Raw genomic sequence first — 22,856 nt, 5'->3', positions numbered from 1 at the left:
CTTTGGCCAAGAACATTTTGCCAGTTAGGGGTGGTATATTTCACTGATATTGGTCCCCAAAGTTGAGAAACAATTAAAGTAATAGAATGTCGATTTACTTGTCTAAAGTAAAGGAACCGCAAGATTCTGTGAAAGACAAGGAGGTAAGTATTAAGCTTCCAATCATTTATTTTATTGTAGAAGGCAGTCCGTAACAGACAAGACCTACCTCTCCTTGGAGACCTAGGAAAGAGAATAACCAGAGAATCATGAAATGGTCCGTCAAGCTTAGCACAGCCTATCAAACCCATGACTGTAGCTATGGAGCCCTCTTCTCTCATTATGACTAGACTAGAAGGGGCTATGAAGACAAAGTAAAAACATCAATAATGCCACTCCCAGGATTAACAGTGCTGCCCAGATCTGATCAGATCCACTACATGTTTAGCTTGGTCTGAAACCTGGATAATATAGCTGTAAGAGAAAGAGCTGCAAATGACTAGTAAAAAAAGAGGAAGAGATTCCATTTTCAATTCCAAGCTGAAAAGGGACAGAGACAGAGGATGCATAATATTCACGTTTGTGACTTTAATGAAGCCAGTGCATGCCTTTACCCTTTCTAGGGAGTCCACATTGTATACCAAGACCAGAGGTTCCTATTATGACTATTTAAACAATATTTACCAAAGTAATAGATTCTTCTGTGTCACCTGCATCAACAAAATGTTCTGAAAGTGTTATCTCTTGAACATTGTACTGATTTGAAAATGTTCTGCTAATGAGCTCCACCACAGAAAGTCTTAGAATACAAACCGAGTCCCCCCCAAAAGACGAATGGGTTACAAATATTTCTGATGGGCAGTGCTTAATTTGTAAAAAAAAGTGTCAGGGCCCTACAGCCACCACCACTTATTGCCCCTGTTAGCTCTGCCAATGACTGAACAAACCCAGCTACTGTCACACTTGTACAAGTGTGACAATTCAGAATATTCTAGGCCACCCTAAGCTATATAATGTAGATGTGAGTGGCAAGTATTGTTCTTTTTTTTTTTATTGGTAATTGGCTTATTAAACGGTTGTATGATGTTACAACGCATTCCGTTGCAACGCATGCCTTTACCACGCATGCGTTACAACGCGAATGCATTTCCCACGCATAACCTTTACTACGAATATTCCTTTACCACGCATACTTTTACAACGATTTTTGTTGTATATTCATGCATGGTAAGGGCATACTCTTGGTAAAGGTTATTCCCCCACCCCTAAACCCTTCTTACAAATACCCCTCCCCTGCCCTTAACCCTAAAATCCGACCCCTGTTTTTTGTAAAAATTTAAATCTAAAATTCCCTGTACCTCTCCACGTCGTCTCTTCTCAATGTTCTTCCGTGTTGACGTCGCACGTCGTTAAGAGGAAACGGAAGTATCTTTCCGTTTCCTCTAACGACGCCGATTGCCTCCCAATTGCCTCCACATAGAAGCTTCAACAGGTGCGTTTTTTTTTGGGGGGGCATGGAAAACCCCCCCAAGCCTCCTGTTTCTTTCCCACTTTTTTGGGGGGGGGAGACCCCCAAGCCCTCTTTTTTATTTTGAGCCTTTAACACACATGCCTTTACTATGCGTGGTAAAGGCTATTCGTTGTAACCACGCATGCGTTGTAATGCATGCATGGTTAAGTTATGCGTGGAAACGGCCGCATTGTAGTGGCCGTTTCCCTATTAAACACTTGTTTTCTCATCTAAAAATTAGACAGCCAGTGCCACTATGTGGTGTACTGTCACTAGAGCTGGTGCTGATAATTATTTGCTGGTGCCGAGCACCAGAAACCACTGACTCAAATTAAGCAGTGCTGATAAATATTTTCTTCCTGCAGATTCCTCACCTTATGAAAACCTCTCCAGGCTCTAGGATGGTCTGAAAACCTCTCTCTAGCAATTAGTCTCCAGCATTGCCTGGTGGTACCATGCAACTTGGGTCATGGCACCACTCATCAGATGTGATAACATCAGAGCATGTTAGGTGCCAGCCAGTACACTGGCATCAGTATCTGTTGTTTCCTAACTCATTGATCTAGGTCTGGAGCTCATTAGGTGCGTCCCTGATAAAATTCCTCACCATTTCTGCAGCATCTAGGTCAAATGCTTACTTCTGAGGTTTGATGGTTTCAACCCAGTTGCAGATTCTGCAAAAATATGTCCATGTAGAATCCACATATTAACTCCATGTGATATTTATGCCTGGAACACAACGCTGCAGTCTAGAACTCCTGTTCATTGATGCACCTGAATGCCATCTGGAGTGGGAGGCCAGGCTATTTTGGGCAAGGCCCACAGGCCCATGCAGAAGCATTTACCTTAACTTTCAAGTAAATCTCCTGACATGGAATGAACTCCCAAAAGATCATCTGTCAAAAAGCACCATAAGAAGGAGAAATCTTTCTTGTTGTGGAAATGACCCTGCTCCTCGGTACTTTTTGTAGTCTCAATGCTGTTCCCTGATGCCAGACCCTTCTTCGGCAGATAAAATCCTGATGTGTAGATGCAATCCTGATGTTGGAAAAGATGGGACCGAATGTTTTAGCTCCATAGACTGACCCTGCACAGGTCGAGGCCTTCCATCTAATGATGCTGGACTTGTTTGGGACAGCTTGGGTACCCTATGTGCCACTCCCCAAAGGAGAACTCAATCCTGCTTGGTTGGCAACTCCCAAATCCACACAGCTTTCCTAGAAGAAGACGAAGGATATAATGGTGTCACCCATTGGTGTGGTGGTGCCATAGACACCAACAGAGACATCCATCTCAGAGCTTTCATCACTGCCCTTGAAGTCTCAAGAAATCATTCAAGTGGTTAAATAGAAGGTGAAAACCTCTTTTTGATGACATACCTTTGGCAGAGGTTTTGCAGCTTGAAGTGTCTTCTAGATTTACATGCGGTGCATAATTCTACCATTTAGTGGTTAGACCTGGAAGTATTAGATTAGAAAACTTTTTCCCACTCTTGGTAGGCATCAGCATATGCGGAGCCTGAGTGCGACAACGACTTTAAGCCGACAACGCCCCATTGTAGACTCTTTTTTCTACCTTTGGATGAATCAAGGGAGCTCCACAGCAAGGCGATGAAGGTTTCCACTAGAACTTAAATAGATACTGAAAAGCTCAAGAGAACGTGGGAGCAGTCGGAGAATGATAATTGATGAAGTTGGGCTCCTGAAAATCCTCAACTGTATTCTGTAGTATTGCATGGTTCTAATCCAACTGGCACATGAAGTTCTACCTTAATAACTGACATCCAGTACACATGTTCTGCTTTCCTATAAACCATATCTCTGAGGATTATTATTTCTATTCACTAATAACAAATCAAAAAACCTTATTTACAGGAAGAAGGTTTTACTTTCCCATTGCGCAATGACTAACATTGCAGGACTATCTGAGATAGAGAGGCAGAAAAACGCTATGTTGATGAAGGAGATGTCGATGGTTTGTCACATTAAAGAGACCCTATGTCTGCAGTGCTACAAGGCAAAAACAAACGGCTGGAGCTGTCAAAAAACAAATCATCCAAACTAAAGTGTGAAACGAAGAAGGAACAGCAACAAAAATACAAGTCCTTGATTCCAAACAAATGCAGTCAAAGGAGCCTTAGAGACTTCCCATCCTAATGGATAAAAAGCCATCTGTAAAGAGTTGCCGATTAGACACTGGTGTTGATGAGGAAGACTAAAGAGACTGTTAAAGACATGGGGGGTCAGCAGATTTTTAAACCTACACTAAAGGGCCGATTCCGATGACCAGAGTCCGTCTGACATCGGTCAGGAGCTGTAACCGACCGACCTGCTGTCGTCGGTTACGGCCCTGCAAGTACGATACTTCAGAATGGGAGCATGCATTCCGAGCGGAATGCATGCTTGCATTGTGAAAAGCAGGGGTGCAGTTCATCCCTGCACCCTGTGGCCAGCACCCCAAGGTGCCCTCCACCGGGTGCAGGGATCAACAGAGGTACACCATAGGAGCCCCAGGCCGCCATATGATGGCCTAGCACCCATGGGGGCCCTACTGGGGACCCCCAAAGACAGGTTCCGACTGCCTTTTTGTGCCGGAAAGACCGGCACAAAAAGGCAGTGAAAAACTGCCATCGTACTCCCTCGGTCGTGAAGAGGTGGCCGGGGGAGTACTGAAGGATTTCCGGACGGCGGACGGGCTCTCCGAGCCCGTCGGAAGCCATCCGGAAATCTGAGTCGAATTCCTTTCCGACCGAGCCCATCGGAATAACTCGGTCGGAAAGGAATCTGGCCAACACGTTCCGATTCGGTCGGAAGGGCTCCGACCATTGTTCAGAGCCCTTCCGGCTGAAATCGGAATCGGCCCCTAAAAAGGGACAGATAGAAGAGGTCAAGTGAGGATACCTTATGCTGTTCAACCTCAAAGACATCCTACAGGGAGTCAGTTTGCCTAATCAACACAGGGGAAGCAAACACAAGACAGAACATTTTTTGTGGCAGAGCAAAGGTGTACACTACTTTAAAGAGGGTACAATTCGTTGCAGAAACAGGCTGTATTTACCATGTTTCTCAGTCTCTGCTGTAAGGATAGTGATAAAACATTTGGTTATGTTGGCCTCATGAATTCTTTTGATCGAAACATGAGATTATATTAAAAGCATGTTGAGGAATGGCTAAACAGTCATTCTAAACAGCAATTCTTGGGGAAATTGGAGGATATAATGGTTGTTACAGAAAGGGTCAGCAAGGTGGTGACATTGAAAAGAGATAACATGTTGAATGGGAGGACATTCACTACACCTCTTCCGTCGACCATTAAAACAACATGTGCTTCACAGGTAGGCTGGGGAGAACACATGGGATAGCTAAAGGTGAGATGTCTCTGGTTCGCACAAGAGGCAACAAAGCACATCAATTACTTGGAATTGAATTGAAAAAATCCACTTGACACTCAATGTTTGAAATCTAAATTCATTGTAAGAGAGTACAAAGTCTAATAGACAACACATCTGCTATGTTCTGTCACTCTCAAGACTAGCACAGTCTATCTGCAAGGGAACAGTTGCACAAAACATTCACTTGGAGCAAACCAAATCCCAGGAGTATTAAACTCTCATGCAGATGAGCTAAGCTTGCGAACCAACATTTCCCACAAATGGACTCTAAAACAAGCTTTGTTAGACACGATATTCCAACAGTGGGGAACAACTAGTAGACTTGTTTACAACAGCAGAAAATACAAATTGGCCATCATTCTAATCCAGGCAATACTATCCTGGGTCTCTGGAGAATGCACTATTGATAAGCTGGTACAGACTGCTTGTTTACACTTTTTCCCCAGTGCCATTGATTCACCTAGTATTGAAGAAGTTGAGAACATCTAAAATGACTCCGATTCTAGTGGCTCCCACAGGGCCACATCCGCCTTGGCACCCTTACATACAACAAAGAACATGGGGCATCTCTGCAAATGTCCCAATTTACAAAGAAAATGAAAAGGTGGGAAGGTGTTTCACCTAAAACTGGGAGAACTACAACTGATGGCCTGACTGTTGAGATAGATGAGTGTAGACATCTGGCACTACCTGCAAGAAAGCTAGATATCATTAGGGAGGCACATAGACCATCCTAGAGGAACTGCTATGTGGAAACATAGATAGTTAGATATATCACACATTTAGTGTACTGCAAACTATCCTACACCTGGCCACTCTGAACTGTTGTACACTTGTGCCTCTCCCACACGTAACATGTTTTATTTGATTGTACCTTTAAGCATTGTCTATGCTTACGACCCTTCCAGATCACTTCAATTTGAATGTAATAATGTACGCCTATACTCTTGGTCTCGCTGTTTCTTCCTTTTTTCATGTTTTGGAAAATGATAAAGTAAAAAAAAAATTGGTGATGGAGTAGAAATTCATAATATTAACATACTCTTTATTCACATGATCATTATTAATACCTTGTTTCTGTTACAGATATGTTAAAATATGAAAGTTGATGTAGAAAAACTCAACAGCTAATACAGTATCCAGTGTTTTGTGAATATAGAAACAACCAGTAGCAAGAGTTTGGTAGTCACTTGTGTTGTAGCGCAAGCATGGTAAAATTTTATTATGTGCTTATTCTCCTTACTACTCTAACTGTACTGGGCCCTGTACGATTAGGCAATCTGCAGCATTTCCATTTACCACAGAGGTAATGATCCTCTGAATCTTTTTCCGCCGCTAGGAAGGGTGGAAATTAGGGTGGCCAAAACACCATGTTAGCTGTCCAATGAGGACCAATAATTGACAGCTAACTCACAAATTTGAGATCAGATTTAGGTACACCACTCTGAAGACCATGCTGTAGAAATAAAGAATAACTACGGGAAGACCTAACCTCTTGAAGAAGTTAAGTCGAACTAGAATTATGCAGACCAAAAGCTCTGCAACAGCGACACAGAACAAAAGAAGTAATACCTGATGTTCTGACAGCCCTCGCAAATTCTCCCTACAACACTTTTAAGACATCAGTAAAATAGCACAGTTTAAATGGAAGAACCAGCAAGACTCTAATAGACTCAAACAGATATTAGATTAATTTGGTAATTGTTTTAAAGATTCAAAATCTATAGCAATAAGCAATCTTTTGAGAATTTCAGTTAAGAATATCACAGCTTACATTAAAGAGCCAAACATTTAGGCAAGGGTTTATCTGATGGTTATTATAAAAATCAGTTAACGAAGTTACAAGGTCCCACTACCATTAAAGGAAGAAGGATAGTTTGTTTGTCTAACAGCTCAAATCCTTAAGAAGAAGGGGGAAGGATTCAGATTTAAAGTTCATTGAGGGCGAGCGCATTAGCATAGAACAAAAGAACTGAAGGAAAATTAAATGGTTCGGCAAAGAAGGTTTCAGTCCATCAACTACCGGCTGTAACATAAGCAAAGCAGTCCAAAAGTAAAAGGGAAGTTTTTAGTATTCCTCAAAAATCGATCAGCTTAGCGTCCTCTCACAAGGGGGAAAGAAAAAGTATGGCGTTGCCTCAAAGTAGGAAAAATCCGAATGGCATTGCCCCTCCTTTGGTGTTTCTTCTTTTATAAAATCTCTAACAAAGTCCCAGTGATGTAGCATCGCACCACCATGAAAAGACTTGCATACTCAGATTCACATAATGTCACATAGGACACTTGCAACAGTTAGATGCTTTCCCATGCTAGTCATGAGAAACGAAAAATGTGAAAGTCCACATTGGCCTATCATTGATGAAAAAGAAATACAAAATATCAGTCTATAGTATCTTCTGAAATCCTGTTCCCACAGGAATAATTTACTGTGAACATTGAAGAAACATTTAAGAATGTCGAAAGTTACACATGTTCTGAACAAATAAAGCAACATTTCACTAGTTGTAAAAGGGCCGTTGTATTAGGTCAGGGGAAAGGTCAGCATTAGAGAAAAAGCATTTTTTGAAAAGCCTTTAAATTGGTATTACACACTTCAGATTAAATAAACTCTAAATCAATATCAAATATAATGTAAAAAAATCACTTCAAATAGTGAATATGTAGAACTTTCACCAGACATTAGTACATGGAAATAGCTAACGTTAAAAATACCCTACCACAATTTTTCTCAGTATTGATATAAGTATATTTTTCTCTAAATTCGCACTGCAAAATTCATTTTTCACTTTACATCAACTATAGAATCTCTAGTATTATGCGAAAGTTAAAAATCATATCTAGTTTCTACACATTTTTGCATTGAACTTTATAAATGGTGCAATCTAATAGAAGGCACTAGAAACATTAGGCCACTTTATTAACGGCACCATTTCATCAGTAAATGCTAATAAACACCATGTTCATTAGAAATCCTCATTAGTGCAACTCGTTTATATGTATTAGTATTACTTTGTGTGTATGTTTTCTTCATCTTACATTTTAAAGCACGCTTTTATGGTGCTTCTACACTTGTCTTAGTTTCATGTAGCACTGTGTCTAACGTGTGCAAAGTGCACTTCAGCTTTTCGTGTCTTTAATCAATAGATGTGCCATGTATTATGATGTTTAAAATTGTGTGTCATCACTTGTTAGAGCCGGTGCTATTGCATTTCCAATACTTTTGCCACAATGTTGAAAATTAGTCTACAGTTTAGGCAGCAGCAGCCATACAGTTATCTAGATCTGAAGAGTTCCTCCTCATTGTCTACCACTTTGGAACTGTTAATAGTTTCTATGCCTTTGGGTACCCCTGAGCAGTATCAGACATGTAGTTGTATAAGTATTAGAAATAATTTGAAATACTATTAACAAATGATGTGGGAGTCATGCTTGCACTTCAAGTGGAAAATGACATAGATTGTCTCAGCCGAGCCCCCTGTGAAAAATGCATGTTCAAGTCGAGTCTCTCAACCTGATCTTGGGCCCGATTCACAGAACTAACTTACGAAAAAATCCTAAACTTACTACCATTTTGGTATTCACAGAAGGCACTTACTCATTTTGGTATTCACAGAAGGCACTTACTCATTTCGGTATTCACAGAAGTTAGGAGTCCTAACTTTAGGACTCCTAAATGCCTTCTGTGAATACCAAAAGTCTTAAAGTTAGGATTTTTCTCAGTTTAGGAGTAGTAAAGTTAGGACTCCTAACTTTACCACGCCTAAACTGAGAAAAATCCTAACTTTAAGACTTTCGGTATTCACAGAAGGCATTTAGGAGTCCTAAAGTTAGGACTCTTAACTTCTGTGAATACCGAAATGAGTAAGTGCCTTCTGTGAATATCAAAATGGTAATAAGTTTAGGATTTTGTCTTAAGTTAGTTCTGTGAATCGGGCCCGATGTCTCTGGCAATGTTAAAGCCCCTTAAGTGAGACATGGTTGATTCAGCTGACCACTCAGTATGGACCAAAGGCAGCAGCATCCAATCCAGCGCAGGCTGCAGAAACACACAAGTGCATCAGCCACGACTTGCAACACATCTCCAGTGTTGTAGGGCCACCACTGTAAGGCAGTTTTAATGAGCATGTCAATCTGGCACTACACTCATGGTCATTAGACCTTCATAATGCAGAAGGCATAAGTGAAAGTGGTGAAGCCACTATTTCAGCCTAAGTACACATAATGGAAATAAATATGCATGTCTTGTAACGAGAGAAGGAAATGCAACATACCTGCATTCAATTAGCAAGAAAAAATGAACTGGTTATTTCCAGTAAGGGTCTTTGAGAGGATAGTCTTTGTTACAGTTAATGGATCATTTTGTCTGTTCCTTTCACAGTAACTGACTGCTTCATTAAATCCAATCCAAATTTCATACAGACACCACTGCTAACCAGAAAAAAGGCAAGCCACCCAAGATAGGCAGGTGATGGCACAGAAAATAGACAGAGGTGGAAAACAGAAGTAAAAGACAAGAGGCTGCAAGGTAGACACTTAATACATTGCAACTGAGACAGACTACATTCCACAGGAAAAATGAAATATACAAAATTAAAATCTTCCTCATTATTAGGACAGTCATGTCAAACATTGGTCATGTATGTAAAAAAAACCTTCCCTAAAATAGCTAAAGCATTTGAGTTGCCAGTTTCAAACAATCTCAGTGTTAGTGTGGTACCACAATATCGTGGCCTAAATATCGCCTGACTGTATTATTGTTACATAGGCATTGTTTACAAAAATATTGCCCAGTTGAAGTTAACAATGCAAAATCGACACCCACTTTAGGTATGTTTATGGAAACGCTATGTAGGCCGCAGTATTTATATCAAAACATGTTGTTCGAGGCATATGAGCTGCAGATTGTACACTTAGCATAGATCGCCATCTGGTGTTGGGCCCGGATGTTTGCAGTTTGTTTTCGTTCTTTGGACAGTCTTTGGAAGTCACGAGTTCGGTGACTCCTCCTTCGGTCCGTACTGCGCATGGGCTTCGGCTCCATCCTCAGATTGTTTTTTCCCGCAATCGGGCTCGGATGTGATACTTCGTGCTCCGGCTTCGACCTTCTACGGTTCCAGCCTCGACGGAAAATCCTCGTTCTTCGAGTTTCTTCATCTATCTTCATCTCTCGAAGCGGCACTTTTCTCCATTCCGCACATCGGCACCGGCCTTCGGGCCCTCCTCGACTCCGGTCCCGGCCGATGGAAAGGAATCCGTTCAAAAAGTGCCCAAAATGTGGGTCTAAATTTCCCCACACCGACCTCCATCAGGTGTGTAACCTTTGCCTCTCTCCAGAACACGAGGCTAGAGACTGCCCCGCCTGTAAGTCTTTTCGATCAAAAAAGACCATCCGGGATCGAAGAGCTCGACGCACCATGGCGCACTCATCGACCGCAGCTCCACCGGACATCTTCAGAGACGACACCGGAGCTTCGGGGCAACAACACACCGAGCAGGAGGAAGACGTCGTCAGCGCTTCCGAGGCCAACGACTCCGACGTGGAGGACATCACACCGGCGCAGCGGGCCGTGAGTACTTTACCCCCTCCCACCCCCGCGCCCAAAACCAAAGAGACTCAGGTTACACCCTCGCCTGCAGGCCTGGGTAAAACCAAGCACACAGCTTCTATCACCCCACCTTCGGGCCCGGTGTCGAAGCCTCAGAAGTCTCACGGCAGCTCGGGCTCGAGCCAGCCGACGCCTGGTGCCGAAAAACACCGTCCGGCACCGAAGAAAGTGACGCCCAGCTCGACTCCGAAGCCACCGGTGCCGAAGCCTGGACTCTCGGTGCCGACAAAACACAAACACAAATCCCTCGGCACCGACGCTCCGGCGCCGAAAACTACTTCAACGCCGAAAAAACCGGAGGTTCCAAAAAGGCATGGCGCAGAGAAACCATCAAAATCCTCGGCTCCGAAAACATCTGCGCCAGCGGACGATTCGGTGCCACTGGTCCTCTTTACACCAGATCCTTTGCAAAAGACCTTATTTAAGGATCCAAAGACTGGGCTATTGACTTTAGTTGTCAAGAAAAGAGGTCTTGACACGCCGGCTCCTCCTCCACCGCCCAAGCGGAAAGACTCTGCTACTTCTCCTCTCAGAGTGCCCTCCCCACTACCTCCTCCTCCCCCTCCTCCACCTCCTCCACCCCCTCCCAGGTCTCCGCCACCCTTGCCTCATCATTCCCCGACCCCGTCCCCAGATACGGATTATGGGGATCCAGATTATGACCCGGCGGACGCCCCAATGGACCCCACTCCACCGGGGACCCCAGACCCATGGGAAGACTACCAAAACCCTGACATACCGGATGTGCCTCAGGACGACCTATACCCATCCAGGCCGTCTCCTCCAGAGGACTCCTTAGGGTTCCACCACTTAGTGCAGAGAGCAGCACACTACCATGGGGTGGAAATGCATAGTGAACCAGTGGAAGACGACTTCTTACTGGATACAATTGATATTCAGGATAAGTCCACAGCTATCTTGCCTATGCTTAAGGGTGTCACCAAGCATGCTGCAGAGGTGTTCAAAGACCCTGTCAGGGCCAGGGTCTTAAACCCTAGAATAGAAAAAAAGTATAAGGCGGCACCACAGACCCTACATACATTAAGGGCCCTGCTCCCTTAGATTCCCTAGTTGTGTCCACAGCTAGAAAGCGAGCTAACTCCCAGTCCTCAGGAGAGGCTCCACCGCCAGATAAGGAATCCAAACTTCTAGACGCGTCTGGCAAACGCACCGCCTCACAAGCCGCGAACATCTGGCGCATTGCAAATACACAAGCGCTGCTTGCGCGCTATGACAGAGCACACTATGATGAGCTGGAGGCTCTTATACAGCACCTCCCAGAAAAACACAAACGCAAAGCTCATGACCTGATACAGGAGGGTAAGCTAATTACTAACACCTCCATTAAATGTGCCCTCGATGCAGCCGACACTGCTTCTAGAGCCATAAATACTAGTGTCGTGCTTCGTCGTCATGCCTGGCTTAGGATCTCAGGGTTCAAGCCCGAAGTCCAGGCATCCATCCTAAATCACCCCTTTGACCAACAAAATCTCTTCGGGCCAAAGGTGGACGAAGCATTAGAAAAAATGAAAAAGGACACAGACACAGCAAAGTCTATGGGGGCATTACAATCACAGACCCCTAAACGCTCCTTTCGACGCTCATCCTTTCGCAGCACAGGCAGAGGCTACTCCACCGATAGCGCCTCTACCTCCTACAAGTCCCCTCCTCAAAATACCTTTTCAAAGGGCTACCAAAGGGGTGGTTACAGAGGCAACAACAATAAGGGCAGGGGCAAAACTAACACCACCCGTTCTGCCACCCCGCCCGCACAATGACTTCCCTCCGCTCCCCCCAGACCATCCCACTCCGGTCGGGGGCAGACTACAAAACTTTATCCACTCATGGGAATCCATAACATCGGACAAATGGGTGACCCAAATTATTCGGTCAGGGTACTGTCTCGAGCTAACATCTACACCACCCAATATCCCACCAAGGCACCGTCCAATGTCTCAAGAACATTCCACACTGCTCAAACAGGAGGTGCTCTCCCTCCTCCAAAAACACGCTATAGAGCAGGTCCCCGTCAATCAGCAAAATCTAGGGGTCTACTCTCTGTACTTCCTGATACCAAAGAAAGACGGGACCCTGAGGCCCATTCTGGACCTCCGGCCTCTAAATGCATACATACATTCAGACCATTTCCACATGGTCACCCTACAACAAGTCCTCCCGCTCCTCTGTCAGGGAGACTTTCTCACTACCTTGGATCTGAAAGACGCATACTTTCACATTCCAATACACCCTTCTCACAGGAAGTACCTCAGGTTTGTGGTGGACGGTCATCATTACCAATTCACGGTTCTCCCCTTCGGGGTCACCACCGCACCACGGGTGTTTACCAAATGCCTAGCGGTATTAGCAGCACACCTCAGACGTCAACATGTTCACGTCTTCCCTTACTTAGACGACTGGCTGATAAAAGCCGCGTCCTACGACCAATGTTTGCAACATACAAACAGCACCATCCAGCTGCTCCACCAACTAGGCTTCACGGTGAACTACCAAAAGTCCCACCTTGTACCATCTCACACAAAGCAATATCTCGGGGCCACTATAGACACCTCCAAAGGTATTGCCTATCCAAACTCAGCCAGAATCGCAAGCATACAAGCCTTGCGCCAAACGTTCCTTCCTCATCACTCTCTTCCAGCAAGAGTGTTTATGAAGCTCATAGGGATGATGGCATCTTGCATTTTCATAGTGCCCCATGCAAGACTTCACATGCGTCCACTCCAAGAGTGCCTAGCACGACAGTGGAACCAGGCCCAGGGACAGCTGACGGATCTGGTGTTGGTGGACGGCCGCACCCATCACTCTCTGCAGTGGTGGAACACCACAAACCTTTCCAAAGGGCGGCCGTTCCTGGACCCGGTTCCTCAGGTGATTCTAACGGCGGACGCATCGCTCTCCGGCTGGGGAGCGCACCTCTTACACCTCACAATGCAAGGTCTATGGACGCCACAGCAAAAGTCGCTCCACATCAACCATCTGGAGCTCTTGGCGATCTTTCTAGCCCTAAAATCTTTTCAAAAACAGATTTCGGCCAAAGCAGTCCTCATTCGCACAGACAATATGACTGCAATGTATTATATCCAAAAACAGGGGGGACACACTCTCCCCAGCTCTCCCGCTTAGCCCAGAGCATATGGAGATGGGCAATTCCTCAAAACATCTTTCTCCTGGCACAGCACGTTCCAGGCGTGCAAAACACCATGGCAGATCTGCTCAGCAGACAAACGCAACAACTACACGAATGGGAACTGCATCCACAGGTCCTTCGCCCATTCTTCCAAAAGTGGGGGCATCCTCAGATAGACCTCTTCGCCACCCACGAAAACAAAAAATGCCCAAGCTTCGCCGCCAGATACCCACACCCATTGTCCAAAGGCAATGCGATATGGATGAACTGGTCAGGCAAATTTGCATACGCCTTTCCACCTCTCCCGCTAATTCCATTAGTGGTACGGAAGCTACAGCAGCACTCCCTCACACTCATTCTGGTAGCTCCAACATGGGCCAGGCAGCCGTGGTACACCACACTACTACAACTCTCGGTGGTACCACATCAAAAACTGCACCTGTCCCCATGCCTCCTAACTCAGAACCATGGAGAAATCAGGCACCCGGCCCCAGCTCAGCTCAACCTTGCGATCTGGCTCCTGAAATCTTAGAATTTGGGTACCTTAACCTTCCCCCTGATTGCATGAACATTATCAAGGAAGCCAGACGTCCTACCACTCGAGCATGCTATGCCGCAAAGTGGAAGAGATTTGTAGTTTACTGCCGTAACAATACAATCAACCCCTTAGATGCATCCATACAGCACATCATATGCTATCTGCTCCATCTTCACAGGTGTAACCTGGCATATTCATCCATACGCCTACACCTAGCAGCGATTGCTGCTTATCTACAAAACAGACAGCATTTATCACTGTTCAGAGTGCCCGCTATTAAAGCCTTTATGGAAGGCCTTAAACGAGTAATTCCTCCCAGGGCACCACCTTCCCCTGTATGGAATCTAAATGTAGTTCTTACAAGGCTAATGGGTCCGCCCTTCGAACCAATGCATAAATGTGAGCTACAGTTCCTCACCTGGAAAACAGCTTTCCTCGTAGCTATCACTTCCCTTAGAAGGGTTGGTGAAATACAAGCGTTCACTATACAGGAACCCTTCTTACAAATACATCACAGCAAAGTGATACTTCGTACAAATCCAAAGTTTCTGCCCAAGGTCATTTCCCCCTTCCATCTCAATCAATCGGTGGAATTACCTGTCTTTTTCTCGCAACCTCAATCTGTTGCGGAAAGGGCCTTACACACACTTGATGTTAAGAGGGCTTTGCTGTACTACATACAGAGAACGCAACCTTTCAGGAAAACTAAACAATTGTTTGTTTCCTTCTCTCCACCACATAAAGGCAACCCCATCTCTAAATCAGGGATAGCTAGGTGGATTGTAAAGTGCATACAAATTTGCTATCAAAAGGCAAAAAGAACATTATCTGTTCCACCTAAAGCCCACTCTACTAGAAAGTTAGGGGCTTCTATGGCTTTTCTAGGGAACATACCCTTAGATGACATCTGCAAAGCAGCCACATGGTCAACACCGCACACCTTCACAAAACATTACTGTGTAGACGTGCATTCCAAGCAACAAGCTAGTGTGGGCCAGGCTGTACTAAAGACACTTTTTCAAACCACTGCAACGGATGCGGGTGGTCGCCGCTGAGGTTGGGTTCTGCTATATAATCTATGCTAAGTGTACAATCTGCAGCTCATATGCCTCGAACGGAATATGCTACTTACCAGTATGCATCTGTTCTTGGCATGTAGAGCTGCAGAGTTGTACACGCCCACCCGGCTACCTGTATCCGTTCCAGTCCATCTTATTTAGATACAACACACATGGGTTTCTCACTGTTATTACTACGCTCCATCATTTCCCTGTTGGCGAAAAACAATCTGAGGATGGAGCCGAAGCCCATGCGCAGTACGGACCGAAGGAGGAGTCACCGAACTTGTGACTTCCAAAGACTGTCCAAAGAACAAAAACAAACTGCAAACATCCGGGCCCAACACCAGATGGCGATCTATGCTAAGTGTACAACTCTGCAGCTCTACATGCCAAGAACAGATGCATACTGGTAAGTAGCATATTCCTTTTCCATTGATGTTCCTACATATATCCTTCACTATAATGGTACGTAAAGGCCCTGCTTTGAAGAATCTCAGTTTTCCAGATATGATTATGAGTATGAATACTATCTACATTCTTGATAGTGCTAATGTTTGGGAATGTTTTAAGACTGTGCCTCTCATAGGACTCACTAATCCTGCACTAGGCATCCCATCCTTACAGAGGAACTAACAAAATAATTCAGAAGAGTTAATCCCATCCCATCCCATCCTTACAGAGGAACTAACAAAATAATTCAGAAGAGTTAATCCATAAATCCAGGTGGATTACTACACTGAACTGCATTCCTATTGAAGTTAAGTTAATGCTTTTCTTTCATGTGGCTCTATTAACCCTATTTCATGATAGATTTTAGTGTTTCACAAATAACGGGATGTTCACCTATGTTTTCTAACTAATGACAAATGTCCTTTTTCAGTCTTGTCTGCAGAAGGCTTTTAAAAATCTGATGTCACAAGGACTTATTGTGGTCAATACCAAATTTACACTGTGCTTAGGGCCAGCCTATTGCGTACCACTGCTTGGCTTTGTCAGTCTCATTAACTTGCGTATTCCATGGCTTTCTATCCTATTCTTGTATTTGACCCTTACCTGGAGCATAGCCTCTTCACCATCCTTTTGCTTGGATTACTTGTATGCTTCCTTTTTCAGTGAGAATTCCATGAAAGTGCATGTCATTTCTTGCTTTGTCTCTTGCGTGCTGTTACACCCCTCAAATACCACTCCCCCCCACACACTGTGTTGCTCTTTCTTCACCCAGTGTATCCATTACTTCCTGCACCCTTGCTTTCTATTGCATTGTAGCTCCCCACCCGTTCCTTTACAGTCCTTTGAAACAAAAAGGGGAAGGAATTGACATTTTTGGAAGGCCCAGTATCTGTCATGCTTCCCGGCTGCTCTGTTTTTAAAAAGCGTGTTCACACACTTTTATATTATTTGTTATATTTACAACTCAAAGCGACGTCTGCCATTTTGGAATGGTAAATTAAATAAGAAACAAAATGGCAAAAAAGGTCATGCCATATACACACAGATGGTTCGTGCATGTGCATAAGTCATAATGCCGGGCCATTGTCAGACCCGGTTCAGAAGGCCATTGGGCACACAGGGGCTGCTGTGTACCAATCATAGTGGTTGAGGTTGTTTGCCCTCAGTGTTCTTGTGTCCTTCTGTCTGTGGCTCTGCAAACTGTGCCAGTCTCACTTTGCGCTTGCATTAGGGCGAGCAGTCAAAACTTCTAAGGGAGGTACTAAGAGACGGCCAGAGCTCAGAACTCAACAGTCAAACAAAATACCAAATAAATTAATTGTCCAGCCTAGTGCTGAACTTACCAAAAAGAAAGCACTTTATTATCTCAGCAAAATGTAATAATAGCACCATCTTCTTGGTCTAAGATCGATCGTTATGTCTAAAGATATTTTACTGTAACATGATCATAGACAGAGGTGCAGTTCACTAGGCCTTTACTCTCATGGAGTAACTCACAGTTCAGTATTTCAAACCCACATAAAAGGGATCCAATAGGCAACAGTCACTGTTCCTGCTGCAGAACATGGCTTGTTATAATTGTATCATTCTTCAGCGACAATATTATACTTTATCATTGGAAAACAGATTCATTTGTGTACTATTCTTATTGAACTTATTCTTTTATGTCCCCAGATAGACCAAACATAACACTAAAGAGTAATGTAATCAAAATAATTCTAAAAACACAATGTCCTTCTGTGGCAAGCAAACATAAAGCATAGATGAAACATTGATACAATGCAGCCAATGAGTATGACAATTGTTTTATTCATCACTATTTCTTTTTTTTTTTTAGTTTAAGAAGTTTTTATTGAGTTTTCAGAGAAAAGAAAAAGAAAAAACAAATGATACAATAAAACAATTATTACAATATAGCGCCATAAGAGATATTATATAAACGAAGTTGGTTTCTAATGATTAGGTCAACAAAAGGAAAAAAGGATCAATAATAGGGTAAATTGAGGAAAAAGGCACTGGTGAATGGGATAGGAGGGAAAGGAGGGATGAAAAGAGGAAAGACCAAAGAGGTGAGAGGGAAAGAGAAGAGAGAAAGCCAGAGAGAGAAGAAAATAAAAAGAAAATGAGTTACCGCAAGGGAGGGTGCGAGGAGAGATAAATAGTAAAAGGAAGCCAAAGAAGATCAGTTTTGATTTTTTGGGAGACAGAAGAGGAGGAAACGGAAGCAATCCTATGTTCGTCACAAATAAAATTCCACCAAGTAATTGACGACAGTTTAGAATTATCTTTCCATGCAGACAGGATCACTTTAAAAGCTAATGCAATAAAAAGATCAAATAACCTAGAACTAGGTAGAACAGTTTCCATATCAGGAGCTAAAGAACCTAAAAAGATATTTACAAAAGATAAGGTTGCATTAAAGTTGAAAATTGACATGCATACATTCCAAATTGAATTCCAAAAAGATAGAACAGATGCACATTCATATAACTGATGGACTAATGTACCAGTTTCGGTAGAGCAGGACCAGCAAAGGGGAGAGGATGTGGGGGAAAACTTACAAATAGTAACAGGAGTAATAATGGCTCTATGATACAGAAAAAACAGAGATTGGGTTATCCTGGCTGCAGCCGAAACTTTAAATAATTTCGACCATAGTTTGTCCCAACTTTCAATAGGAAGAGAAAAGGATAGGTCCGTTTCCCATGCACTTTCAATGGTGGTTTTAGAACGAACATTGGCATTAGATAACAATAACTTATAAACAGTGGCAGCTTTAAGTTTATGCGCCGGGAATAGAGGGTACAATGGTGAAGAGGGTGTTAAAGAAGGTGAGACTGATGGGAGAGAGTAGGTAGCCAATTGGGTTTGTATAGCGTTAGAGATAATAAGGTATTCCTTGTAGAAGGAGTCAGGTAGCTGATATCGTGTTTGTAATTCCTGCAAGGAGATGATAGAGAACCCATTCAAAAACTGATGGACAAAAATGATCTCCTTTTCCTTCCAGTATTTGTAATAGAAAGATCTACCTTTGTATTTGAGAAATTTGTTATACCACAGGGTAGAGGTTAAGAAACATTGGATAGGGGATAGGTCCTTAAGAAATGTAATGCACAGCAATTCACGGGAGTATTTTAATACAGGGTTTTTAGACAAAAAGGTGCAGTTGGACATAAATGTAACATGTTGAAACTGAAACTCTTTTAGAAGCGATCGCTCAAAGATAATCCAACGAGGTATAGGCGTATCCCCAAAATCGAAGGCCAATGAGAAAGATTGTTTAATCAAAAAAGCAGAGTGGTATATTTTAAAATTAGGAAAGCGCACTCCCCCCTCTTCCTTGGGGCGAATAAGTTTGTTTAAGGCAATGCGGGAGCGTTTATTGTTCCATAAAAATTTAATACACAAAGAGTTTAATTGGGAGAAAAACGTGTTAGGGATTTTGACAGGGAGCATAGAAACCGTATAAAGAATATGAGGAGTGACCATCATCTTAATAGTATCTAGTCGACCCCACCATGACAAAAATAAGGGGGACCACACGAGGAGAAGAGATTTCAATTTAGTCATTAGTGCGTTAAAAGTGAATTTAATAGTGTCCGCAATATTGGAGGCAAACCAAATGCCAAGGTATTTAATTTTGGAAGGACACCATGCAAAGGCAGTATCCGCAAACATGAATTGATAACAAATCGAATTTAAAGGAAGAACCTCCGTTTTGGTTAGATTGAGTTTGTACCCAGAAATGGAAGAGTAAAGATGGACTTCTTCTAAAAAGGGGGGAAGGGATTCACTGGGATTGGACATGTATACCAATATATCATCCGCATAGGCGGATATTTTAGTTTCAACAGAAGCAGAGACAAAACCTTTAATTTTGGGATTGGTTCGAATACGCTCAAGGAAGGGTTCCAAACACAGGATAAAGAGTAATGGGGAGAGAGGACAACCTTGCCTGGTGCCTCTGGATAGGGGAAAAAATTGAGAGAATTGGTTATTAACAAAAATACTTGCCCTCGGACATGAGTATAACAATTTGATAAAGGAAATAAAATTAGGGCCAAAACCAAACCATTGTAAGGTATGAAACATATACTGCCAATTTATACGATCGAATGCTTTTTCAGCGTCCAGAGACAAAGCAGCCAGAGGATCTTTATAATTTTTACCATGGGATAAGATATTCATGAACATTCTAGCATTATCGGAAGCCAATCTACCTTTGACAAAACCCACCTGGTCCGTCTTGATCAGAAGGGGTATGATAGAATCAAGTCGGGATGCAATAATCTTAGCGAAGATCTTGCAGTCGTAGTTGATAAGGGAGATTGGGCGGAAATTTTTACATAAAGAATGGTCCTTGTCAGGCTTAGGGATAATGACGATCAGGGCATCCATAAAGGAGCCTGATGCTTTCGCCTCAGCAATGAAGGAGTTAAACAGCTGCAATAATTTAGGGGCAAACAAAGATTTGAAAGTACAATAAAACTCCACCGGTAATCCGTCCGGGCCGGGGGCTTTTGATTTCTTTAAAGCTTGTAGGGCAGTAATAATCTCTTGAAGGGTAATATCCGCCTCTAAGACAGAAAACTCAGCATTCAGAGATGGGGGAGCAGGAAGTCCAGAAAAAAACTTATCAAGATTATGAGAGGAGGGGAATGTATCATCTGAGTAAAGAGATCGGTAGTAGTCATGAAAGACCGCTGCAATTTCTTCATCAGAGGACACCAGATTATTGGTGGATTCATCCAAGATAGGACCAATGGTCTTACGTTCAGAGCGAATTTTTAAATAATTCGCTAGCATTTTACCTGCTTTATTTTGCCCTCCGTGAAATTTAGACTTAATTCTAAGTAAAACATTGCAGGCATCAACAGTGGCAATTTTGTTAAGGTTGGTTTTGGCTGTAATTAAATTCCTAAGTGAATCAGCATTTTTGGAGGAAAAATAGTCATGCTCTAATTTTTTCAACTGTTGTAATTGGTCCTTATACTTTTTCACATTGGCCTTTTTCTTCCGGGACACAAAGGAAATAGTAAAAGCACGGAGCGCCGCCTTAAAAGCATCCCAGTTGTTAGAAGTGGAAGTGTCTGATGGGTTGTTAAAGGTGAAAAATTCATTAATAAAGGAGGTGGCTTCTTTAATATAAGCTGTATCAGAAAGTAGGTGAGTGTTAAACTTCCAGCGATTATATTTGGTGGAGGTGAGTGAAAGGTCGAACACAGCATAGACAGGGGCATGATCTGAGATAAAGATAGAGCCAATTTCAGATTTTTGGATACATGGAAGAAGGGATTTGCTAACCAAGATATAATCAATTCTGGATCGGGTTTGGTGTACATTAGAAAAGAACGTATATTCCAACAAATCAGGGTTACAGGTTCTCCAAACATCATACAATGGGCGAGAGGCAATGGCCGATTGAAAGGATTTATAGGTCTTATCCGGTTGAAATTTGTACTTAGATAAGCGATCCGAGAAAGGATCCAACCATTGATTAAAGTCGCCTGCTACAATAATATTGGGACAATCAGCTGTGGAGAGGAGAATTTTGATATCATTCCAAAATTTTGGATCTGGTTTCACAGGGCCATAAATGTTTAACAAGATTAACGTTTTATTGTGTACAACAACCTTGGCCATTACCCATCGACCTGCGTCATCATTTTGAGAGGAAATAATTTGCACAGATAAAGTTTTGTGAAACAATATGGCAACCCCCCCCTTCTTGTCAACAGCAGGGGAAAAAACAACTTGGCCTACCCATTGCCTCTTTAATTTCAGTGACTCGACGTCATTGCAGTGAGTTTCTTGAAGAAAGGAAATTTGGGAATTAAGTTTAGATAAATGAGAAATTACCTTTTGTCTTTTAACAGGATTTCCAAGACCACGAACGTTCCACGTAACAAAATTACACATACGCGAGGGTCAGGGGAATGTGATACACATGGTGTGGAAATACTTCGGAGACACAACGACACTGGAAGACAAAATGCGCATAAGGGTTACACAAGGGAACAACAAAACATAAAACCACCTTACTAAGAAGAGTCAACAAGCCTTTGACAATGTAATAAATAAAAAGAAGTCCAAAAGCACCATAATCATGAAGAAATGAAGGGAAAAGAGCAAAGAGGAAATATGGAAAATCTCGAAAGAGGAAGAGAGTGACGCACCGACCAGAGGAAGACTGAAATAAGAAAGAGCGCGAAAGAGCAGGGGAGGGAAAGAAGGTGAGCAGACGTAAAAAACATAGGAAAGCAGAGAAGGAAAACAGGTCAAGGAAAAGAGTCCAGACCTGAAAGACATCAATAGAGAAGTAAAATTGGAGCGTGATGAGACCGGAGAGAAAACAGCGGTGTAAATCACATGGATACAATTGGAAGCAGGACATAACATAGGTATTCATAAAAAGGGAGCAAGATATGAGAAGGAGAAGAAAGAATTTGAACAGGAATAAACAGTAACAAAGAGGAAGAAACGTGATTAACAAGCGTACAATAAGCAATAAGCATTAAAGCATATGGAAAGCTATGTATAAGAGGAATCTAAGGTAACCAGAGAAAAGCTGTTAATAGCTGTTAAGAGCACTACACTGAAGCAGCAAAAAAAAGAAGCGCTCAATGATTTGTGTCCATATTCCGAGAGGAGATGTTATTGAGAAACAGTTTCAGTTTCCCCGGGTCATCAAAGGATCTTGTCTGGCCATCGTGGGTGATCTTGCAGATGGAGGGATGAAGTATGCCATACTGGACGTTCAAGTGTTTCATTTGTGGACGCAATGCAAGAAATTCTTTGCGACGAGCATTGGTCGCATTGGAGACATCTTGAGAGATAAAGATATTGTGTCCAGACCACGATAGGTGACGTTTGAGTTTAGCTGCTTTAAGAACAGTCATGAGTTCTGTGAACTCCAGAAACAGCATGATAATACCACGAGGTTTGGTGGAATTCGGTTGAAGGCGACCTAAGCGGTGAGCTCTCTGTATATTCAAAGGTGTAGATGACTGAAGGCCCAAGAGGTCATGAAGGAATTTTCGAAGGAAAAGCAACATATCAGGACCCTCAATATTCTCTGGCAAGCCAAAAAGACGGAGGTTATTCCTTCGATTACGATTCTCCAAGTCCTCAGTGTGGAGCTTCAATTTGTGAATCTCTTGTTCCAATAACGGAATT

The 22,856-nt window shown here is 42.9% G+C and overlaps 1 protein-coding gene across 4 annotated transcripts in view; it reads left to right on the top strand.

Moving 5' to 3' along the window:
- Positions 1–22,856, top strand: part of ARHGEF3 (Rho guanine nucleotide exchange factor 3) — an 898,185-nt gene that overhangs the window by 852,208 nt on the left and 23,121 nt on the right. The window lies entirely within an intron of this gene.

This window comes from Triturus cristatus, chromosome 9, assembly GCF_964204655.1.
Source record: "Triturus cristatus chromosome 9, aTriCri1.1, whole genome shotgun sequence".
Taxonomy (NCBI): domain Eukaryota; kingdom Metazoa; phylum Chordata; class Amphibia; order Caudata; family Salamandridae; genus Triturus; species Triturus cristatus.
The sequence above is the reverse complement of the archived record's forward strand: the minus strand, read 5'-3'. Positions and strand labels throughout refer to the sequence as shown.